The 24874-nt window shown below is 40.7% G+C and overlaps 1 pseudogene; it reads right to left on the reverse strand.

Moving 5' to 3' along the window:
- Positions 1 to 18189: 18189 nt before the first annotated feature.
- LOC143404106 (autophagy-related protein 16-1-like) lies at positions 18190 to 20103 on the reverse strand (annotated as a pseudogene).
- Between the last annotated feature and the right edge of the window lie 4771 nt (positions 20104 to 24874).

The raw sequence follows: 24874 nt of genomic DNA on the forward strand, positions 1-24874 counted from the left end.
ATTGAGCATTACTTGTTGAGTTATTATTCATTGATGCATCAGTTTATACAGTTTGTTGTAATAGCTATCGTAGAAGCGTAGAAGCTGTATTTTGGTTTTATCTTTGTCTTCACCAGCACTGGGATGAAGATAGGAATTCTGGTAATGATGGCTTAAAAAAAATTATGTAACATTCCAACAGGTACTAAGAAAACAATTTTCTGAACAATTTACATTATCCTGAACAGAATTATTAAATATAATGAAAAGGAAAAGTGAAAGTAAACAAACAGATCTTTTAACCTCCTTATTTGTTCACATATTAAAATAATCCTCAACAGCTGTTTGCCCAATTTAAATTAAACTATTTAAATCACGTGAATAAAAAAATATATATTTGGATCCATTTTTTCATGAGTGCTCCTTATATATGATATATGGACATACGCACATACAGACATACAACACAAAACAGAAGTGTGCACACATAATACAATACATACAACACATAACATAATAAAGGCCTTGTAGCCTCAGCTATGGCTCTCAGCAGGGGGTCCTTTTCTGCGTTGATGCAAAATAAGGGAAAAATCCAGTTAAAGTCCCAGCAACAGCATAAGTTGTTTTCAATCAGTTGGGTGTGGTCCTTCTGGTTGGGTGCAGGAGAGTGATGAGAGCTGCAGTTGCAGTTGTGGCTGTGAGGACCAGAAGCCTTATGATGATGTTGATCGGGGGCCTCCTGTTGTCCTCCTGAGTTTTGTCCTTGGGATGCATTCTGCAAGATTTGAGAGAGAAGTTTATACAACATCCTGATCACGATTAATTGAGTGTGGATTGCTCTCATGGGTTTTTAATTGCAGTGGCATGAGTGTTTTGCTCACTGAAGGATTTTTACCACTAGACGGCGCTAAAGGCTCTCGGCTGGAGGAGAATTGTCCCGCAGACAGCCTTTCATGAGTCATAGCTATCTACAAAGCAATTTTCCCCTCATGGGACCTACTTTGAAGTGTGTCCATTTTGCTTGGACAGGCCAGCATAGGGCCTTGAGTTATCAGGCTGTTAGGCAGAGGCCTTTCTTCCTCCATACTTACCTGTTGTGCACTTACCTGAGAGTTGCAGGTTATAATTGCACACATAAGCAAGAGGAGAGTACCAGGGCTCTGGTCTCCAGCAGATAACATGATCTGAGCTTGATCTGATAGGGCTTTGATATCACCCCAGGTTATCTTGTGAGCCTTCCCCTCCGGTGGGGAGGTGGTGATGATCTCTTCTTCTCCTTTTGGCTCGGTTTCCAAGGCCTGCCTGTCAGTGGCTGGTCTGACATTTCTTGCTGGTACCCAAATGGGGTGAGAGGCATCCTCTGGAAAAAGACAGGCGAAGCCTCTACCCTGGGTAATCAAAGGGTGTGGCCCTTTCCATGCATTAGTGAGTGGATCCTTCCACCGTACCAGGGGGACTGGAGTCAGAGAGGGAAAGGAGCCCCAGTGCTTGTATACAGGGCTTATCCCATTTGAGTCAAAGGTAAGAAAATTAAGGGCAAAGAGAGCATGCGTCAATTCAAGATGAGGATCTAGACATGTATGAACATCCTTTTGTTTCTGCAATGTTTCCTTAAGTGTCCGGTTAGTCCTTTCCACTATACCTTGCCCTTGTGGGTTATAAGGAATGCCTGTTGTGTGAGTAATCTTCCAGGACACCAGGAAATGTTGAAACTCCTGTGAGGCATAGGCTGGTCCACTGTCTGTTTTTAGAGACCAAAGCACTCCATGCATTAACGTTGCTGCTTTCATAGCCTTTGTGGCATTTGAAGCTTTCTCTCCTGACTGTGCCATAGCATGTATACATTTGGAGTAAGTGTTCACAATAACATGGATATATTTGACCTTACCAAAGGAGGTGATGTGAGTGACATCCATTTGCCAAAGTTTATTAGGGGAGAGGACTCAAGGGTTTACTCCTTGTGGTTTCAGAGGTCCAAGTGGTGTCAGAGGGGCACAATTCTTGCAAGCCTGGAATAGATGCTTGCATTGTGTCATAGTAAGGTCAGGAAATAAGGCCTTCAAATTATTTGCAGAAATGTGAAACTTAGTGTGGAGGATGTGGTTGTTGAGATCCATAGCCGAAGGGGTCCCAGCAAACTTCCAGCTGCCAGCTAATTGGCTCCTCTGCGGTGATGCTCATTGGGCTGTTTCCCCGCCCTTTCAGACCACAGAGCTGCTCATTGGGGGACTCTTTTGGCTCCGCCCATAGGACCCAGCCAATAGGCCTCAAGAGCAGGAGGAGTGGGGGTTGAGAGGCTTGCTGGAAGCTGGTGGTGGCAGTTGGACTCTGAGGGAATTCTTTAAGAGCTCGTGTGGTGTGGCATGTGTGTTCTAAAAATAAAGTTTGTTTCTGCTTGACAAGTGGCTCGTGAATATTACCCAGCCAGACTGCAGCATGTGGGCTTGCTCCAGCAAGTCCAATGACACAGGACAGCAGGAAATAAATGTGTCTGTTTCCTGCAGTACAGCATCATTAGACCCATCGGAGATAAGTTTGTCCACTTGAGAGTTGCCTATAGCAATGAATCCAGGCAGTCCAGGAAGGGATTTCACATGTGAGATGAACCATGGATATTTCCTGTTTCTGTAAGATCCTTAAGGGTCTGGAGAGCTTGATCAATAGACTTACCTGTGGGTCTAAAAATTGCACAGAGAATTGCTTTTGCCACCTGGACAGATTACTTACTATCTGAAAAAGTATTGATGGCAGTGTCTGTACTTATAAGGAGTGCCTGTATTATTGCCCTAAGTTCTCCCAGTTGCACTGATCCTGAGTGGTGCTCCATGTGGGAGATATCCTGTTTATTGGGAATTTTTAGGATAACACCAAAGGTGTGTTTGTTTGTGTCGGTAAATGCTCATGGTACTAAAGGTATGGGCTGAGATTCAGGGAATGCATGCTTAAGAGTTGTAATCTCCAGCATTTGCAGTATTTGGAGCAGCTTATCAGGAGGGAGGTGATTATCAATTTGTCCAGGGAAGAGAGACAGTAAAGTCTGAAACAGAGTATTATTCTGTAGGAGTGTTGAGACCTCCGTGTGTGTTAATGGTAACACCAAGGTGTTTGGCTCTGTGTGAAAAATCTTGTTACAGTAATATCTTACTTTTAGCCCCACAAGAATTATACTTTCTAGCCTACTTGTGATTTTATGACATTCACTCCAGGCCAGATGCACCCAATATAGAGGACCCTGGGCGTGCCATATAATGCCAAGCGGTGCTCCAGAAGTCATTAGCATTATTCCTAACAGGGGTTTTGACTGGACATATCTATGGGTCTCTAATATCAAGAGATTGTCATTGATCATTTGAACAGTTGTCTCTGCTTGAGGAGTGAACCTTATCTTGGAGAAAGGATCCTTCCCTTTTTTAAGCAAGTCAAACAGAGGCGTTAGTGCATCCAGAGGCAAACAAAGGAAAGGTTTGGGCCAATTGATTTGATCACATAACTGTTGCAACTCATTAAGTGAGTATTGAGGTCTAATAGTCAGATTAGGTCAAAGGGGTTGTATTCTTGCAGCAATTTGGTAGCCCAAAAACTCATATGGGGCAGAATGTTGCACTTTATCAGTGGCTATGTGAAGGCCCAAAGTATCAAGGTTAGACATCAACTTCTTAAGGCAGACTTGCAATTAATCTACCAGAATCTGCATGAGCAAGTAAAATGTCATCCATATAATGTATACCAGGCAATGCTGTATAAGAGGCCTGGTCACATGAGAAACAAAGAGCTAACATATTGCAGGGCTATTTTTTATCCCTTGTGGGAAGACTGTCCAGTGATATCTACAGGCAAGTATTATGGTATTAGGTTCCCACACTGTAAATGCAAAAAAGGGTCTGTCCTGATGTGCTATTGGTATGGAAAAGAAGCAATCCTTAAGGTCTACAGAAACAATAAAATAGTTGCTTGGGATGCTGGCTGGATGAGGAATACCTGATTGAAATGAACCTATCTTTTTCATATGTTTATTTATTGGCCTAAAATATTGAAGTAACCTATGTTTCCCATTTTTCTTGGGGATTACAAAAACAGGCATGCTGTGAGGGCTGGTAGAGGGTTCAATATGCCCAAGATCTAATTGTTCCTGAACTAGTTGCTTAAGAATTGTTAATTTGGGTTCTAGGATAGGCCTCTGTTCTACCCAGATGTGATCTGTGGTGTCCCATTCCAAGGGGATGGGATCTGGCTTAGTGGTCAGCAGAACAGTGGCACCTAGAATTGGGGAGGCACTGGTCTCCCCGACAGTCCTATTTTGTCATGTATCATAATTTCATCATAAGGGACTTTATCATCAGTAGTTATGACAGCATCCATTTCCTCCAATATATCCCTTTCCCATAAGGTGTTAGGGTCTTCTGCAATCAAAGAATAAAAGGCACCTTTCTCTCCATTGGTGTCCTGCCAGAGAACTGGGGAGACAACTACTGGTGGTTTGTAACCCTCCAACACCATGATTTGGGGGATCTGGTACTGTCTTCCACTTCATCATCTTGGATGCTGAGTTAGAATCTATTATAGAAACATCAGCCCCTGTGTCCACTAAGCCTTTAACAGGGACATCATCAAGCATAAGAGTCATTCTGGGCTTTGTGTCCAAAATGGGCAGCATCCAATGGGTTTGAGGACATTTCTTCCCTCTTACTGGTGGGGCTGAGGGTTGCCCTGATGGGAGTTTAAAGGCCTGGCTCTGCAATCTCTTGTCTTATATCTAGGACAAAGAGTCTTGGGATGTGGGGGGTCTGGGGGACTATTGCCGCAGTCCGGCTGCAGCAAAATAGACAGGGGGTGACGAACAACTTGTGTAGATTGATACAGCAGGAGTGGAAGCCGTTTATTGTAGGACAACAGAGGTATTTATACATTCCACACAGCTTATCTTAATTAACATAAACTAGATACATCAGTCAACCAATAAGGAATCTCCAAACTTAATGGCTCCATGGCTCCACCTCACAAACCACTCCCTCTGGCATTTTGCCAGGCACCATCCAGACTTGTTTACAGACTCTAACATTTCTCTGGCAAAATGCCAGGTGCCATCCTGACTTGTTTACAGACTCTAACATTTCCCCCTTTTGTTTAATTTAAATAATGACCATAGTGGTTTTTACACAAACACCATAAATAATCTGCTACAAGCAGAAATGGGGAAAATACAAAATGCCACAATACCAAGCCAATTTATGGCTCCATGCAAGAAGCCCTTGGAAAAATTATACCAGCAATGACACCGTTTGTAAAGATACCGAGTTTCAATTTGTTGTAGATTACAGTTTGTTGTCTCAGTCCAGGGAAAGTAGTGTCTCAATAGGTTAACTCACAGTCCAGGTAAATCACAGTCCAGGTAAGTTCTGTAAGCAGCTAGCTTAAATCACAGTCCAGGTAAGTTCTGTAGGCAGCTAGCTTAAATCACAGTCCAGGTAAGTTCTGCAGGCAGCTAGCTTGATCCGAAGTTTCGTCCAGTTCTCAGCAACACTGGAAATTCTTCCACTTTCATCTTCACTGGCGCTGGGACAAAGGCAGAAACTCCGGATGGGTAAAGAAAATCCTGTAGTATTCCAGCAGGCACTAAGAAAACAACCTTCTGAACAATTTAGTACATTATCTCAAGGTTTTTTACATTTGAAGTAAGCCTTAATAGTGCTCTTTACTCATTAGCTTCCAGGTGTGGGAGAACCATTATAGTTACTGGCCTTGGAAATTATCAAACTTCAGGGATATGGGCCATCTTCAGGCCTTACAGGTGGTGCCTCCTCAGCGGAGGGGTGATAAGGAGCCGAGGATCTTATAGGATATGGCTCCTCAGCATAAGGGTATAAGTCTACCCATGGATATTTAGGAGGAGGGGAGTCAGACAAGGGAGCAGAGGGAGCTGAAGGATGCAGTGAAGCATCAGGCTCATCCTCATTCAAATTATTGTCCTCATCTGAATCAATGACACTTGTGTCCAAAGAAGCAGAATAAAATAAATTGTTTTGTTACTCAATTTACCCTATTATGTGTATAAAATATAAAATCTACCTGTATCTAGAGAAGTTGCATTATAAGTGAGTTAAGCTCAATGAATGCATTTGCTGAGCTCCTCCAGGTAAAGCATTGTGCTTGTTTCACTGGGGCATGCTAGGAAGGGTATCCAAACCTTACTGAAAGGAGCTTAAAATATCTGCTCCAAATGCAGCCATGGTTCCCAGTAGGTGAGAACATCCATAGCGGACACCAGTAGACCGACCTGGTGAAGGAAAGTTTGCCATGAAGGGCAGAGTCAGCACAGGACTTTATCTGCTGGGGATATAGTAAGAGGGATCTGGAAATCTCCAGATTGTCCCACAGTTGGGGGTTCACAAATACTAAGCATGGCTTCCCTCCATGTTTCTATTCACTGAAAATATTTAGATAGTAGCAAAATCAAGAGAATCCTCACAGAGAGGAAGTTGATAAGCCTGATATATATGACTTTGTGCAGTGATTCTCCAGCAAGGTCAAGATTGTGCCAGAAAGTGAAGCCAGGGGAATTCAATGCATTAGGGGGGTTAACTGTCCTGTTGTTAGAGAATATTCACTGCACTTAGAACTCTTAATAAGACTTCAGGAGAAAATACATTTCCATGTGATCCAATTGGTGGACCTACACCAAATGGCAAAGACTCCCCTTGACCTCACAATAACCTGAGGCCCCTCTTGCACTTAAACAAGCTGGAAAAATAACTGTGACTCTAGGGCCAAGAAAGGAAAGGCATCCCAGGGGCTTTGAAAAGAGCACATTAGCTGGCTCAGATTAGCATTATTTCTCAGAAAAGGAGCATAGCAAAACTTTGAACCCAGTGGATGCTAAATATAAAGTCTATGATCTGCAGCCATTCTCTACCAAATTCATCCTGTATTTGCCTAAGCCAATAGGAACTTTTGTAATGGAAGTGAGGAAATCCTTCAGAGTCCTATACACCAACAGATGTCCCAGTGAGAGAAAAGAGGCCACAATAAAAATGGATTATGACAAAAAACATTGAGAAAGGGCAGAAATCAATTTCTAACACTCATGGTTTACTTTTTAGTGTTATAGAATACTAGTTGTCCAGTATTTTTTTAATGGACTTGGAAATAATGGCTGGATATTCAGAGAAGAACATTATGAGTGTTTTAGATTGTCAATTTTGCATTTTTTATTTAAGAAAAAGTCTTATGACCACTTTAATATTAAGGAAATAATGAAGTGATTACTGGGAATTCCCTGCAGATAATTTTACCTTGGTGGGAAACCATTTTTACTTTGAGGATTCTCAACATCCACCCATAGGAGAAAAGTGAAATATGGCAAATTTGGAGAAGGGAACAAAAAGAAGTTAGTAATATTGGCATGAGGGTACACAACTACTGACACTGCCCAATGAGTGGTGGTCTACGTCTGTGGTGACCTTCTGAAAAAAACAGTGGATCAGACAGCATGAGGCCATTAGATGGTAGGGGCTCTCCACATTCCATGGTATCTCCTACTTTCTGATTCTGTTAGACTCTTACCTAGCACACTCATCCCTACCTTCTCACTCCTGTTTTGAGTCTGAGTTATAGACTCAGGTATCTGAATCTTTGTTTGGAAGGTGAAGGAGTTTGAAGTGCTGAGTACTCATTTCTCAACAGTAAGTTAATCATGACAGCTGTTGTCATCCGTTAGTCCTGATGAATTCTACTTGAGTTAATTTTTTGTGTGTGGGGGGGTCAGAGGTACTCAGCCACTGAGCCACATTTCCAGTCTTTTTTTTTTTGTATTTTATTAAGAGACAGGGTTTCACTGAATGGCTTAGCACCTTGCAGTTGCTCAACCTGACTTTGAACTCCAGATCCTCTTGTATCAGTCTCCTGAGCCTCTGGTATTACAGGTGTGCACCACTGCAGCCCACTCTCATTTTCACTTGTTTTTAACCCATAACATGTTTGGGTTCCTTCTTTGCAGGCCCTGGCTGTATGTGTACTGCTACAAACACCATAATGGCAGTATCCTTTGGGGCTGAAATGAAACATGAAGGAGGGCCTGAAATGAATCTCAAAGAAATCATATGGGAATTACAATATGAATTAGAAGAACACAGAGTTTCTGAGATTTGGAAAAAAAAAATTCTTACCACCTATACCCTGACTAAGAAGAACTGTGCAGTCAGTCTTGAACATTTCTTGCTTTTAAAGAAATCACTTATTAACTTTTAAGTTATAAAATCAGGATTAGAGGCATACTGTCTTTCTACACTAATGGTCTGAGAGTATGGACAGGTATGCAATGGCAAGAAAAGCAGAAAGACACCCCCTATGCGCCCCCAAAAAAGTATTATGTCAAAAATGAATAGATAAATTTCCAGAAAGCCCAAGTTCTCTGGCACTCTGTTATGTACCAGTCTGTATTTGCTGGCCATCTATATGTAAGTGTCAATATAGTCATGCAGGAGGTTCAACCAGAGCTTCGTTTCTTATTGTGTGCTCCTTCTGAGGCCATATCTTAGAGATGGAGTCGAGCCTTCTTCCTCATTAGCTTGTTATCTGGCTAGTACACTGGGCACTGGTGGCTCTCCCACTCTCATACAGTGGTAACTAAACTATGCCCATGAAATAAAAAATGGTTTCCTAGATCATATTTGAAGGGAGGGACCTGTTTGGGGACTCCAACCTTCAGCTTTGAAGCAGGACCAACTGGGAGGCTTTAGCTTCTAAATAACCTTGATTTCATCTGTTATTCTTTACTGTCTCAAAAGTCTCAATGGTGAACTGCAGGAGGAGAAAGAGAATGACCTCCTGCTGGACAAAAAGTATTTTGTACCCTCTGGTCAACTTGATTCACCTGACTCACAAGAACTTGTCAGAAGCTCTGTCTTCCCATCAATGAGCCTAAAGTCAGCTCTGCTGCGGATGAAGCCAGTGAGTACTCCTATCATAATTCAGATGAGTCCAACTTGTCTCCTTGGCAAAGCACAAATTGTCTGCACTCAACTCCACTGTCTAGGCTGAGACATATGCATGCAAAGGAAGGAGACCCATTTTGTTTCAGAGCAAGTACAGAGGTCAGGTGGATCTTAAGCTTTGCTATTTTCCTGTGTCCCGGTCAGTTTTCTTTCATTGTGCCTTTGCTATGCCAGCCATATATTTGTATATTGTTTCCTCATTGTTGCTGAGGCTGGATTTGAATTCATGATTCTCCTGTCTCAGCCTCCTGAGCCACTGGGATTATATGCCTGAGCACTGTGCCCAGTACAGTGGATATTTTTAAGGGTAGAATCAGTCAAAGTCTGTGTAGTGCTCTACACATAAAAGTAAGCATAAAATAAAAGAAAGGAAAAATAAAACATCAGAGTCATTATAAGCTGCATATCAACTCATGGACTTCCTTGTCCAAAGCTGCTTTCTTCATTTGGTGACTCTCTTAGTGGAAGAGTGTGTCACAGTGAGATCATAGATAATAAAGGATCCTGTTGTCTCTGGTTTTATTTTCAGAGCTGAATTTAGACGCTTCCATTCCAATAAAAAATCATGCCAAGATAGAGGATGATGCTCTTAAAGGATCATCTGACAACACACGTGATTTTCAAGAGCATGTTCTCAATTTTGCCAGAGGTGTCTGCAAACAGAAGATAATCAGAAGAAAAAGTCTGTTGAGAAAGTGCATGCAGATTCCCTGTCCTTCAAGCTTCAGGTATGTTGGCTCTGGAATGCACTTGACTCCTTTTAACTCTATGTAAGATTGTAGCTCCAGACAATAAATAATGCTGCAGAGCTGTAATAACAAAAACAGCATGATATTGGCACCAAAATAGACCCAAAGACCAATAGGACAGAGTAGAAGACAGAGACAAATCCACATACTTAGAGCCCTCTGATACTTAACAAAGGTGCAAAAAATATACATTGGAGGAAAGACATTTTAAATAAATGGTGCTAAGACAACTGGATAGTGATATGTAGAAAAATAACACTAAAACCCTATTTTGCACCCTGCACAAAACTCAAACAAAATGGATCAAACACTTAAGAATTAGACCAGAAACCTTACAACTGGTAGAAGAGAAAATAGGGCTAACATTCCATCATAAAATTTCTGGCACCAACCTCCTTAACAGGATACTCAAAAGTGCATGAAATGCCCTCATTATTATACAAAATTACATATAAGAGGAAGTGAGGGGAAAGGGGAAAAAAACAAGAGAGAGAAATGAATTACAGTAGATGGGGTAGAGAGAGAAGATGGGAGGGGAGGGGAAGGGAGGGGGGATAGTAGAGGATAGGAAAGGCAGCAGAATACAACAGACACTAGTATGGCAGTATGTAAAAACGTGGATGTGTAACTGATGTGATTCTGCAATCTGTATACGGGGTAAAAATGGGAGTTCATATGAAATCAAATGTATGAAATATGATATGTCAAGAACTTTGTAATGTTTTGAACAACTAATAAAAAAGAAAAAAAAGTGCATGAATTGAAACTAAGAATAAATAAGTGGGATGCCATCAAACTAGAAAACTTCTTCCCAGCAAAGGAAAGAAATAAGTGTGTGAACAGAGAGCCTACAGAATGGGAAAAAAATCTTGACCAGCTACTCATCTGATAAGGAATTAATATCCAGAATATACAAATAACTCAAAACACTTCACACAAAAATATTCCAAATAACCCAATCAATAAATGGGCAATATAATTAAATGGAAACTTCTTAACAAAAGAAATACAAATAGTCAAATATATGATAAAATGTTCAACCTCACTAGCAATCAGAAAAATACAAAATGAAAACAAAACTGAAATTTCACCTCACCCGGAACTGGCAATTGTCAGGGATACACAAACAAAAAATGTGGGCAAGGTTGTGGGGGAAAGGTGCACTTGTACATTGTAACTGCAGACTAGTACCATTCCATAAGCAGAATTGAGATTCATCAAAAAACTAGAGATGTAACCATCATATGAGCATCTTCCCATTCCTAGGCATTTTTCCAAAACTTCTAAAATCAGCATACTAGAGTGACAGCTTCCTCAATATTTATAGCAGCACATTTTGCAATAGCTAAATTACAAAATCAACCTCAATATTCCCCACAATAAATAAATTTTAAAATTCTGATTATATATATATATATATATATATATATATATATATATATATATATATATAATATGTGTGTGTGTGTGTGTGTGTGTGAGAGAGAGAGAGAGAGAAGAGAGAGAGAGAGAGGAGAGAGATGCACACTGGAGTTCTACAAAGCCATTAAAGAGGATGAAATTATGGTGTTTGCAAATAAATGGATAGAAATGAGAATATCATGCTACATGAACTAAGGCAAACACAAAAACCTGAAGCTTGAATATTTATTCTCATGCTGAAACTAGAGTAAAACAAAGGAAATGGGAGAGGGCAGGATAGGATATTATACACATAAAGGAAAGAACAGTAATGGAGAAGATCGGGAGGCAGAAATGGAGAAGATTGTGAGGCAGAGTGCAGGGATGGGTAAGGGGAGGCAGCGAAGAATGATTTTTTTTTAGTTGTAGATGGACACAATATCTTTATTTTTACTTGGTGCTGAGGATAAAACCCAGGGACTTGGGCATGAGAGGCAAGTGCTCTTCACTGAGCCACAACCCCAGCCCCAAAATGAATTCTGAAAAAGTTGTTATATGCACATATAAATATACCACAGGGAACTCCACCTTTATACATAGGTAGAAAGAACCAATCAAATATAAATTAATAGATTAGGAAAATGAAGTCTAATAGAGTAGATGAAGGATATTTGGGAGAAGTTAGGGAGGATGGGAGGAAAAAGAGAGAGGGAAAGGGGCAAATCATGAACTGAAATTGCATAGATGTATGAATCCACTGCTACATATGACTATAAACTTCTAAAGTTAAAAATGTAAGAAAATTATTGTAAAATATAAAAAGACAAAAACAAAAATTCTATGGAAGGTTGGCTATAGGTGGGAGACACATACTGGCCTGGAGCCTGTGTTTTCCAATGTCATTTATAGTAGGACAGGTTTTACTATATTTTTATATTTTACATGATCCAACTGACAAAGGGGGGAACTGAGACATTAATAGACAAGCTGGGTTTACAGGGCTTAGAGACCTAATCAGGTGCTTTGCTTTTTAGTTGGTCTTCCTTCCACCTCACTAGGCTTTGTCTCATTATTATAGACCTTCCACACTCTCTAGAGTGGCTTCCTTTTCTTCACCTAGGGGGACCTCAGTATGTGGCAAAATGCTCCTGATTCTAAGGAAACCAGGACTGTGAGGAAAGCGCTGGGTGGAAGGAACATTTATTTCACATGGTTGACTTTCAGTCCTGCCCCAATCTCTTGCCTGCCTCTTCAGATAAGCATGTTCACCATCTTTCTCTGGCTCTCTTCAATATCCAGCCTCTATCTTGCCTCCCTAGGTTTAATTTGAGTGTTAACAGAGGCCCCACTCCTCAACCTCTTGTCACATCATTCCACTCTGTGTCTTCTGTTTTGCCTTTTGGGAGCACCAATTGATTCGCCCTCTCCAATCACCTGCATGGCCATATCCTCAATCACTTCTGCTCAGGTTTCTCTAACTCTGAGCCTTGAAATTCTCATGCCAGATATTCTTGGGTCATGTTAGTCCTTATTTTCTCTGGTTGCCCTGAATACTTATTTCTCAGATGATGACCTCAATTGTCAAATAAAAATGGACAATTTCATGGATTTTTAATTTTTAATTTTTAATTGTAAGAAACATCTGTGAAGTGCTAAGCACAGTACCCAGCTGACAGGAACTGCTGAGCATACATTAGGTTGTTGCCTTCCCCTTTTGGAGCTGCCATGGTGGGTGTGGTGTTCAGCCACATCTTAATTTCCTTCTAATAAAGTCTTCCCCATCACTGTTTTCCCATGTACCAGCTAAGTTGTAGCACCATGGCTCAGTCCCAGCTCTTCTTGTTCCTAGCCCCCAGATTCCTGAACTAGAACCTGGCTCTGACCCACTCTCCTCTTACCAGACTCCTTTTTTTTGTGATACATAACATTTTGATCAACTTTCATAATACAGGAAATTTGAGCTCAAGTCCTTCTGTGTGCTAAGTAAGCATTCTACCACTGAACTGCACCCCAGCCTTTGATCAATATTTTAACATATACATATATCACATATATTCATATGTGTATTATATATGTGATTCTGTACATATTTAAGTTTCATTGCAAAGCATTGTACTAGACAGCACATAAAAATTATATACTCAAAATTGATTTATAAATTTATACCTAACAAGTTTTTAAACTGGAAGTTAAATTCATTTGAATACTTGTCCATCAAATGTTTTTTGTTCTAAATAATAGAAACATATCTGATGACTTTTGGTTTTTTATGTGGCATATGCATGCTAATGAGAGGGAAGTCCTGGAACCTTGTGTGGTAAAGGCTAAACTCTGCATGATTTGGGGTGCAGGCTGTTTGTGGTGTCCTAAACACTGGTTATTTTTACTCCCTAGATTCAGTTATTTTCTCTGTAGTTTGGGGTGTTGGCATGGGTTCTCTAACTCTGTTCTTCCACATCTCTTCTTTTTCTTCTCCTGGCTCAGATACTGTCATTGTCACCAGGGAAACTAAAGGGCTTGGACACAATGAAGGAAAATTATTAATGCAAATAACTGTTGGCCCTCTGTGTGTCATGTGAATTTAGAAAATATTCTGTGTGCAAAAAAGCCTTCAATCCTGTTCATTGAATCTTCTGTGGCTGCTTTTCTTCTCATTCTTCTTCTTGACACAGTTGTCCTATTGCTCTGTTTGGGTCATTGCCCTGTACACATTCTCATTTACTTGTCTGTGCCTTTTCTATCCAGAAAACTTTTCATGTTTATACTATTTGTCCTGAATAGCCCACTTGTCAGTGAAGACAAAGTTTGTCTTCTGGCAAGTTTATCATTTGCAATGATGTAAGAAAGATTATAAAAATAAAGAAATCAAAATGTCTCTATGGGCTTGACCCACCCTGCATTTTTGAAGACTGCCTTTCTTGATTCTGGGCTCTTTTACTGTCTCTTTGCATTGGTTGGAAATGAGGATATCATCATGAATAAGGGAAGATTCTATATTATTGTGGTTTTCTTTTTCAGAGCTGGATTTGGATGATCCTCCAGGAGTGAAGAACTCTCTGAAGCTGGAGGATAATACTATGGATGGCTCCTTTGACAACAAGCACAGCCACTATGTCTTAGGCCACATAGCTGACTATACTGCTCTCAGAGAACAGATTGGGCAGGGGAAACAGCTCATCCAAATGATCCTCTCTCTCTTGAGGCCCACATGCAACTTCCTGGGCCTTGAAGCTCAGAGCTCAGAGGTAGTCACAGCTGCACCTCCTGGGTTTACCCTTTCTTTGTGCCCTTTGTCCTTAATTCCACTTCCTTCTCCACTATTTTTGTGGCCTGCATCTCTCAATGACAGAGAAAGCATCTTCCAATTATTCTAGCCAGACCCTTGCTTCCCTATCTTCTGATTCATTCTAAGTTCTACTCTGTTGTAGAGAAGGTCAACTCAGAGCCACAGAGAACTCTGTGAAGCATTGCCACCATTCTAGATAAAGCATTTGTTAAGTGTTGTGGAAATAATGTGGAAATCAGCACATATGATGTGGAAATCAGCACACTATGGTAGTTTATCTGTTACAGTCATGCTGGACCATGTGGACAGATTAAAATCAATCAGATGGACAGGTACTGAGAGATGGATGTGCATCCATAAAGACCTTCTGTGTGGGAAAGAGTAAGAACCTGGCCACCACAGCATGTCTTTTTTCTCATGGAGCAAGGGGAGGGAAGCCATCTAAAATGCCTCTCAGAGTGCCTCTCTGTTGAGAGACAACAAGGGCCAATGGCTTGCTGTCTGAGCCACCAGAGACCCATGGATGAGTAGACAGAGCCTTGCTTCCACGGAAGCCCCACCTTAGGGCAAGACACAGACCCCTATTGATAAACCAACTGAGGGGCCACAGACCCAATGTGAGAAGTCACCTCTTGTGTCTTGAGTTCACTGGTGCATAGGGGTCTTTTATTGGATGCAAGGAAGGTAAAAGGTCTGTAGAGGACATGACATGGGACTGGGCTTTGACAGCCTTATATAGGGTGTCCAGGTAGAAGAGGCATTCCAGGTACAGGGAGCAGGAATTTAGTCCTGGCACCTCAAATGGATGAGCTAGGGTTTTACAGGTTCAAGCATCCCATGCTTTGAGCCTCATTGACAAAGAAAGCTTGAGTTGTGTACAGACATACAATGTCTTCAGCCCTGAGATAACTCAGCTTCAGTTGTGAAAATGACTGCCTCCTGCCTTTCCATAGGCACCAGGCAACAAATGTTTCCTTGAGCTAAAAAGCAGTGCCCATGCCCTGCACCACACCCTAGAGGAGTAAGCCTCCCTCCTGACCATGTTCTGGTGAATAGCTTTACCAAACTTCCATGGCTCCAGGCTACCTAGAAAAGGAGTAAGAGGCCAGTGTTGTCAAGGACTAGTTCTTTCTGGAGAGCCATACCTGGACCTACAGCATATTTAAGGACTCAAAGTCTGTTTAGTATGCTGTGTACAGAAAACTTTCATAAAGGTAATCAACAGGCTTCTTGGCATCAAACCAGACATTTCTACTCCTAATGTTTCATAGTGGTCCTGCACCTCTTCTCCTTGTGAAGTTAGATCTTATTTATATATTTTCATAAAATTGTAAGTTTATAGGTAGATTCTATTAACTCCTCTATACCTCATCAGTCATCTTTGAGTGCCCATACTCTAGGCAGACTGCACCCACATCTGACATCTACCTGGAGTCTGGAGTTTCTTTTCTTCCTTACCTGCAAGATATCCCTTCTCTTTTTCCATCAAAACTGCTCAACTGAAACAAAGGCAAGCCCCTCACCAGCCTCACCCTACCCTCCACCTTCCTTTTGGACAGACTCCCATTGTCCAGTAGTTCCTCTTCTCCCCAGTTATGGGCACTTCTAGCCACTTGTTAAATTCACTTATTGATTCTGGCACTTCAGGCTTTTCCTATTAGGTATAAAATCACCTGTAGGCTGTTTATAGGACTTTTTATCAGATTGAGGTGTGATCCTTCTAGTCTTCATTTGCTTACCACTTAGAACATGAATGGGTGTTGAATTTTGTGAAGTTCTAGTTATGCATCTATTGAGAGGGCAAACAGTTTTCTTAATGTGATTAATAGCAACATTTAATATTATACTGTTAATAGTAATATAGTACTCCTGAGATATAACCTTGGTCACAAGGTATTATCCTTTTTAAAATTTTTTGAAAAGCATATAACAGAATTTTTTTTAAATTTATGGTCAGGTTCTGTTGGGCAACATACATAGTTAAATAAATTAAAGATGTGCCCTGGCTGTGAATTTCCACTCCCCTCAATACAAGTTCTTTGAATGGCAAAACAAAAAAGAAGATGCAAGCAGGGAAATGATGGAAAATGAAGACGATGTCCCTGCCAGAGCAAAGATGCCTCATTCCTTTCTCCTTTTCTGGCTCCCATGTCCCTCATGTCCAGAGAACAAGTGTGGAAGAAAAAAGTGCAAATTACCGATACAGAATTAAAATCTCACACAGGTCAGCTGATAAGGATAAATGTTTCCCCAGCCTTCATCACAGCCCAACAGGGATCACAACACCACCATGCTCCTTGGACTGGGCTTCCTGCACTGAACTCCAAGGTCAGTGCATACAGGACTGGAGAGGGTCAGTGGCTGGAATCACCACCACCAGCTCTGGAGAAAATACATCAGATACCTCAAATCCTTTGTCATCAGTAAGAATGTGGCAAGCACACACCTTCCATGCATTTGCAAAATGATACAGGAGCCCAATTTTCAACTCTGTCACAAACCCACCTCACTTGAAAAGGCTGGCACATGTCCTTGCCTGTCTCAAATTTTTTTTTTTAACCAAATCAATATACATTTCTTGACCAAGAAGTAGATATGTAGAAGAACTGAGCTGGATGGAGTCAAAGTTTTTAAGACCATTCAAAAGACCTCAAGTTTCAGCAATAATAAGATCATGAGGCCCTATGATCACCCCAGGACCTGTGTTTGGGGTTTCCTGTAATCCAATGCTTAGAGCAAGTCCACTGGGCAAAGGACCTCCAGTTGAAGGGCTGTTTCTGCCATGCAACCAGCGCTGGCTTCATGAAAGAAGGTTTGGTTCATAAGTAATTGCTAGGGAGTTTTAAATTAAAGACTCTCATTACCTTTAATACCAGCTCTGAGATGGCTTCTCCTAGCTCCTGCCTCCAGTCACCTAAAGTGGTGGTGAGGTTTACTGAAGAGGGTAGTGAGATAGAGATAGAGATAGAGATAGAGATAGAGATAGAGAGAGAGAGAGAGAGAGAGAGAGAGAGACAACATGCCAGGAAGTGGGCTTTTATTGGGGATCAAAAACTTCCAGGGGGGGGCTGGGGATGTGGCTCAAGCGATAGCATGCTTGCCTGGCATGCGTGCGGCCCGGGTTTGATCCTCAGCGCCACATACAAACAAAGATGTTGTGCCTGCCGAAAAACTAAAAACTAAATATTAAAAAAAAAAATTAAAAAAAAAAAACTTCCAGGGAAAATCTCATCCAGTGAAGATTAAATGGGGCAGCATCCCAAGGTCAGGGGCAACGCTTGGGTCTTCAAGGCAGTGGCCAGACACGCCTCTGCATGGACAAGCCCTCAGACCTGGAAAAGGGTGGAGAAGGCTCTAACATGGCTGTTTCTAAGCGTCTCTCACCCAGCCAGGGAGGTAACTCAAATCACATGCAAGGATGGTCTCCCATAGCTGTGCATCTGGAGGAACTGGATGGGAACAGCACAGCTGAGGACAAACCTGAACTGTCATCCAGTGAGAAGAGCTAGAGGGGACCCTGTGGCTCCCCAGTGAGGTATGGAAGATCAGAATTACTAGTGTTTCCCACACCAACTGAGACAAGAGCCTGATCCTTGGCCAGGTGACTTGCAGGGTCAGGCTGTTTCAGTATTTTTTCCTCCGGGCCATTAGAGAGCTTAGTCAAAATTCTCAGAAATCCTGTCCAAAGGAAGGCCACCATGTTGCATGACTTGGGCTCTTCTCTGGAAGGACCTGTGCCCACAGGACAGGGCTGTGTGCATCCCTGCTCCTCTCCTAAAGGTCATCAATTCTGTGCCCTTAGCAAAGCTTTGCTGCTTTTGTTCACACTGACAACATACACACTGGAGGGAGACCATGCCACAGTGTTGACAGAGGAGCTTCTGGGAGAGACCAGAAGAGCACTGGAGTCAAGACTGTAAACCATACCCAGTGCATTCCAAGTCCAGCTGTACCTGCCCAAGCAGAGACTCATTGACAGCAAAAGAATTCTAGAGAAATTCTCCATGCACTGTAAGTCTCGCTCACTTAGCAGTCGGGCCTCACTGATTCCAGCCTAAGGGAGCAGCTATGCTGTTTTGAAAGAACCTTCTCCTCTTTCCCTGTGAGCACAATCCAGACAGAGAGAGAGAATAGAGAGAGCCCTTGGCCAAGACTGCTGCCACATAACTGTAATCAGGGCTGAAGACACTCTGGTACAGTCAGAGCTGCACTTGAATCCAGGTGCACTGAACCTCTGCTTGAGTGCATTTGTCTGAAAATCAATGATTTTCAGCAAGTCATCATGGGAAGAGCTCAGAAGTTCAGTCCTTTCTGGGTTAGATCCAAAGCAAAAATCTTCCCCAATAGCTCCATTTCTCACACCACACTCTGATCAAATGTCCCTGAAATGACTTTTCTTGTCAAAATGCCCACTCATCACACATTGCTCTGTGCAAACAACATCATGGTAACTGAATCCTACAAATGCTGTCTTTATGCTTTCTTGCATAGATCCCAGAGTTCGAGGGTCAGGTCATGACTTCCTGAGACATCCATGCATTGTCCAGCAGGAAATCAGCAGGGAACACTTTCCCACTATGTCCTGTGTGCATGTGCCATAATCAGTAATCATCCACAGTCCAGATTCAACTTCCAAAATTATTTGAAGTTGTAAGCCCCAGCACTATCAAATGAATCCTAATGATATGTATAACTAAAAAGAACCAATAAAAAGTAGAAAAAGAAAAAAAATGAAAATTCAATGCTTGGGGCTGGGGATGTGGCTCAAGCGGTAACACGCTCACCTGGCATGCATGGGGTACTGGGTTCAATCCTCAGCACCACATAAAAATAAAGAAGTTGTGTCCACCAAAAACTAAAAAATAAATAATAAAAATTCTCTCTCTCTCTCTCTCAAAAAAATAAATTCAATGCTTGTAATTCCAGCATTACTACCAGATAGGGAGCCTTTGAACTCAGATTTGTCTCCAAATGCTTCCCATAACTTAACATTTCCATTTACCTGTGGCCAGTAATAGGGAACCTGCACTGAACTGCACAGCATTAACTTCCCCATCATGTGCATCAAAGACACATAGGCAATAGTTGGTACCCTCATTTGTTTACCAGAACCAGGATGAGGATGCACATTGTCTTGGGGGACTGGAAAGGGAGACACAGAGCATCTCCCAAAGATCTTAGTGATAGAATCCAGAAGGCCTCCAACAGGCTGTGAGAGTCACTTAGCAGCTGCTCTGCTGATAACTTGCACAGGAGAGATCTCCTCTGTGTGCTCTGTCCCATCCACAATGACTTCAGTGTCATCATACTGTTCAACGGGCAGCGGTTCCTTTGTGGCTTCGGCAAGCTCTTTCTGCAGCCAGGCTCGCTGTCTCCTGGAGTCCTTTTCCTTCTCTGCATTGAGGGAGCTGCCTTCCTGGGCCTTCTTGGCCATCTGCCTAGTGACTGGCTCCTGGTTCTCTGTGGTAGTTTTCCTCCGTTTCTCCTCCAAGGCAGTAGAAGTGACCTGCAGGGCATCATGTTTGTCCTTCAAAGTCTGGTTGGATATGTCAACATTCCATGTGCCACTGTGTCCAGGAACTGCAGGATTATCTCCCCCAAAGACTTTCTCTGCATCCGGTTCCAGCACCTCAGCTCCTCTGCAAGGTGGCATGTCAGCTGGAGATGCAGGCAACACGGAAGCCTGAAGAAGGGGCATGTTGCCACAGCACCTAAGGGACTCCTATCCTAGTGGAGGCCTGCGACCACAGCATAAGGGGGCCAAAGGAGGAGGGAAGGAGAGCAGCCCCAGAGATCAGCTCCACACACAGGTGCTCCCGATGCCATGTCCATTTTGTAATATTTTGAGATTTACTTTCCTAATATTTGGTGATGTTTATTGTGTCTCTGTTCATGAAGAATATTGTCATTTTGTTTGTCATTTTCTTATCTCAAAATGTCCTTGGGATGACTGAGGTCCTTGCTTAGCAGTAGAATCCTTGACTAGGGTTCACAAGGCCCTGGGTTTGATCACCAGCACTGAAAAAAGTAATACTAATTATAAGGTTTAATAAAGCATTTAAGTGTTGTTTGAGCATTTTGTGACCAGGATCCTTCTGACCTCATATTATGGATTTGGTTGTATCGTATATCCAGGGCATATTATCAGAAAAACTTTGGATAAGGTTAGTATTATTTCTTTCTTAAATATTTGACATAATCACCAACTAAGTCATATTTTTAGGGTACATTTGATATGTTTTTATAAATTTGGTTATTATCACATGTATATAGTTATTCAGATTTTTCACTTTTTTCTGGTATGAATTTTGATTATTTGGTTTTCAAGTTTTTTAAAAAAAATATGTTGTCATTGAACAGGAAGGTATACAACATTACATTAGGATCTATTGAGATGCCTTTTGTATTTGGTATTGCTTATTGCGCTTCTCTCTCTTGCTTGGTCTTGCTCTCAGCTTTTTGAAGAATCATTTTCTATTTTATTGTTTTTTTATGGTGTCATCATTTTCTATTTTATTTGTCCTCCTATCTTTATTATTTCCCTTCATCCATTTACTTTGGCTTATTTCCTTTCTTTACTTGTAGCTTCTCAAGGTGGGGGCTCAAGACATCCTTGATTTTATGTGTCTTTTTCCTAATGTAAGCAGGTGGACATAGAAATACTCTTTTAAGATCTTCTTCATCTAACTACTATTGTTGTTGCTTGGTTGAATCTCAGTTATCCTTCAGCTCAAAATAATTTCCAATTTCCCTTGTAATTTTTTTAACACACATGTATTTTTAAAGGAAATATATTACTCAGTTCCAAAAGGTTTGGTTATCTTTCAGATACTTACATTGTTGACACATAATTTAATTCTGTTGTCAAATAATATACACTGAAAAAAGTTCTTAAGAAAATCTTGAGACTCACTTTATGATTGTATGAGTTAACTTGCCAACACTATGACAAAATACCTAAGATAAACAACTTCAAAGAAGGAAAAATGTGTTTAAGCAAATGTTTTGAAAGGTTAAATCCATGGATTCTTAGCCCCTTTCCTTTGACCTGTGGTGAAGCCAAACACTTTGGTCGGGGTCATGTGGTGGATCAAAGGTGTTCACATCATGGTGTGTGGGGAAGTGAGAGAGCAGAAGGGGGTCCACGTCCTTATTGCCCCCTTCCAGGACATGCCCCCAATGACTTTACTTCCTCAAAATAGGTCCCAGTTCCCAAAGTTTCCACCACTCCTAATAGAGCCATCAGTGAGGAACCCAACATTCAGCACTTAAGTATGTGTGGAAAATACAAGATTAAAACTATAACCACAATGTACCTTACAGTTTACTTTGGTGAATGTTCCATGTAATCCTGAAATGAATGTGTCTTCTCTATCTGCTAGATATAATAATCTAAATATCCTTGTAGTATTTAAATCCTTTATAGCCATACACACTTTTTTCTTTTCTTATAGTTGTTCTACCATTTACAGACAACAAATGTTTAAAACTATATAGTGATGGTAGATTTCCTTTAGTTCTTGTCATTTTTTTTCTCTACATGTATTTTGAAACTCTTATTTTAGGTTCATGCACATTTATGAATTTCATGTCTTCTTAAAATATCAATTAAATTTTAGTCTAGATTATAATTTTAGGACTCTTCTGGTTAAGTGTGGTGATGAAGAGATGGAGAGGAACTGGTGGGTTCCATCTTTCCCTTGCTCTCCTCCATTTGCATGGAGCTCTCCTTCATGACTGCTGCCAGCAAAGACCTGCAGTGGCATGAGACCCATACCCAGATATCTGAATGCAGAACTCACCTATGTGAGTCCAGCACTTCTTTCCTTGAGGTCCCACTTGAGTTAACTGACATATCAGCTCTATGCATTACCTTCATTACCTTCTCAGTGATTCTTCTGACTCTCCAACTCCACTATTCAGATCCTCTCTCCCCCAATTCTTTCTCTAATTTTTGAAAATGTTATTCTCTGAGAAAGTAAAAAATGTAATATTCTAACTGGTATTTATAAAAAAAGAAGGAAAATACACATCAGTATTATCAAGAATGACATGGAATATCATTAAAGATCCTAAAATATCAAGAGCAAAATATGGAAATTTTATAACATTATGAACTACCTTATCATATAAATTCAAATGTGGATTCATTTCTTGAAAACCCCAAGTTACTAAACTAACTCAAAATGAAACAAATAACCTGAATAGTGCTCTATTATTAAAACCATATTAATAATAAAAAATAATCTCTAGGTCCATATTAATTAACTGGGTAATTTTGTTAACAACTAAAGAAGAAGCATTATAAAAGCTACGGATTTTTTTTTTCAGAAAATGGAAAAGGAGGAAATATTTCATGATTTATTTTGTGAAGTTAGCATGACCTTAATACAATATCAAAAAGATCCCTGCCTTCTAAAAAAAACCAAAACCAAACAAACCAAAGAACCCCAAAACCTATAGATTAATAACCCTCATGAACATACATGCAAGTTTGTAATAAAGTATTAACAAATTAATTCCAGCAATATACAAAATGAGCAATACAATAAAGTGGGTGTGATTTTTTTCTAATGTGAATTCAACTGCATTAAAGTACACACCAATAACTGGTGAGACATTTTTTTTCTGCCTGTGTAAAGATTAGTATTTGACTCAGGACTGGGAAAGAAGATCCATCTTCACTGATGTGGGTACATATTATTCAATTCATCCACAGTCCCATAAAAAATAAAGATAGAGAACTGAGCATGATGGCTCACACTTGTACTTCTACTTCTTGAGAGGCTAAGGCAAGAAGATCTCAAGTTCAAGGCCAGCCTGGAAAACTCAGTGAGACCCTGTCACAAAATAAAATAAAAGTGGCTGGAATGTACCTCAGAGGCATATTGCTTGCCTAGTATGTAGAAGGCTCTGGAGTCATTCTCCAATACTGCAAAGAATAATAACAGCAATAATAATCAAGATGGAGGAATAACTAATTCACTTTGTCTTCTGGAGCTGGGACCATCATCACTTCAACTCTGCAGTGAAAGCTCCCCTGCTTCTTAAGCCTGTGGACTCAGACTGAATTACATCTGGGTCTCCAGGTTTGATGGCATATCATAGGACTTCCTGGCCTTCACAATTATGGGTCAATTCTCATAATGCACCCTTTCATATCTATATATCTTATTGGTTCTCTTTGTGGGGGGAGAAACTCCCTAATTGCTGGGTTAATCCCAGGGATGCCTGACTGGCTCTCTGTAAAATAATCAATTGTTGTAATTCACTATGTTGATAGTTAAATACTAAAATTACATAATGATATCAGTTGGCATAGAAACTGTATTTGACAATATGTATTGCACTACCCAATTTTAAGACTCACTACAAAGTCACAGTTAACAAGATATTGTACTATGGGCAAAGGGATAAACACATAAATGAAAATAACAAAAAAATTAACCTACACAAAGAGGGCCCCATCAGTATGGTCAATTGATTACTGACAAAGGGGCAAAGGCAATTCAGTGAGAACATCTACTGGTGATAAAAAAAAATAGCATATTAGGAATAGAAGAAAAAATTCTCAAACTGATAAAGGATATCTATGAAATGGAATAGCTAACATCACACTCATCATATTTCCTGGGGAAAACCAAATGCCCTCCCCTCACACTGGTTAAAAGGCAAAGTGGCCACCCTCACCAGTCACATCAGCATTCTCATCAGTCCTAACAATGAGATAGTGCAGAAAAAGAAAGGGCATCCATTCTGGGAAAGGCAGAGATAAAACTGTTTGTATAACAGATGATATGATTGTCCATGTAGAAGATCCCAAAGATTCTTGATGGAAAACTCCCCAAAATATTAAAACTAATGAGCAGGATTAGCTGAATTGTAGGGTGCAATGTTCATGAACAAAATTCAAATGTATTTCTATTAATAGAAATATATATAACTAGAAAGCAAACTTTTAAGATCAATACCATTAAAAATTGTTTCCCTAAAATGAAATACTTCAAAAAAAACATATTAGAGTGTATAAATGGCAAAGGATTTAAAATGGATAAAAGAACACCTAAATTAGGAGATATAATGTGTTTATGGATTAGAGGACCCACAGAGTAATAGCTGAGTAATATCAGTACTCACCGGAGGAAGAAAAGCTGGGGCTTGATGGAGCCTGAGAAAGGGCTTGCAAATCTAGGGCAGGAGAGTTGGGACTTGTTCATTACTGTGGTTCCATGCAGTAATGGTGAGCACTCTGGACACTTTTAAGTCCAACAATCAGAGTTTAATTCTAGGTAGAACCTTTTGTCTAGTTGGGGTAAAGCCCATTTTCTCTCACTCCTTAAGTGAGACTTGGTTTTCTCTCCAAGTTCTACTTGAGGGGACAGGCAGGATTCAGGACAGGGAAAGAGGCTGCTCGTGACAGTGGCTGCTCCCTTAGTCCTCCGTGGTCTCCTGCTGTTTGTCCACTCAGC

Source organism: Callospermophilus lateralis, chromosome 7, assembly GCF_048772815.1.
Source record: "Callospermophilus lateralis isolate mCalLat2 chromosome 7, mCalLat2.hap1, whole genome shotgun sequence".
Classification (NCBI taxonomy): Eukaryota; Metazoa; Chordata; class Mammalia; order Rodentia; family Sciuridae; genus Callospermophilus; species Callospermophilus lateralis.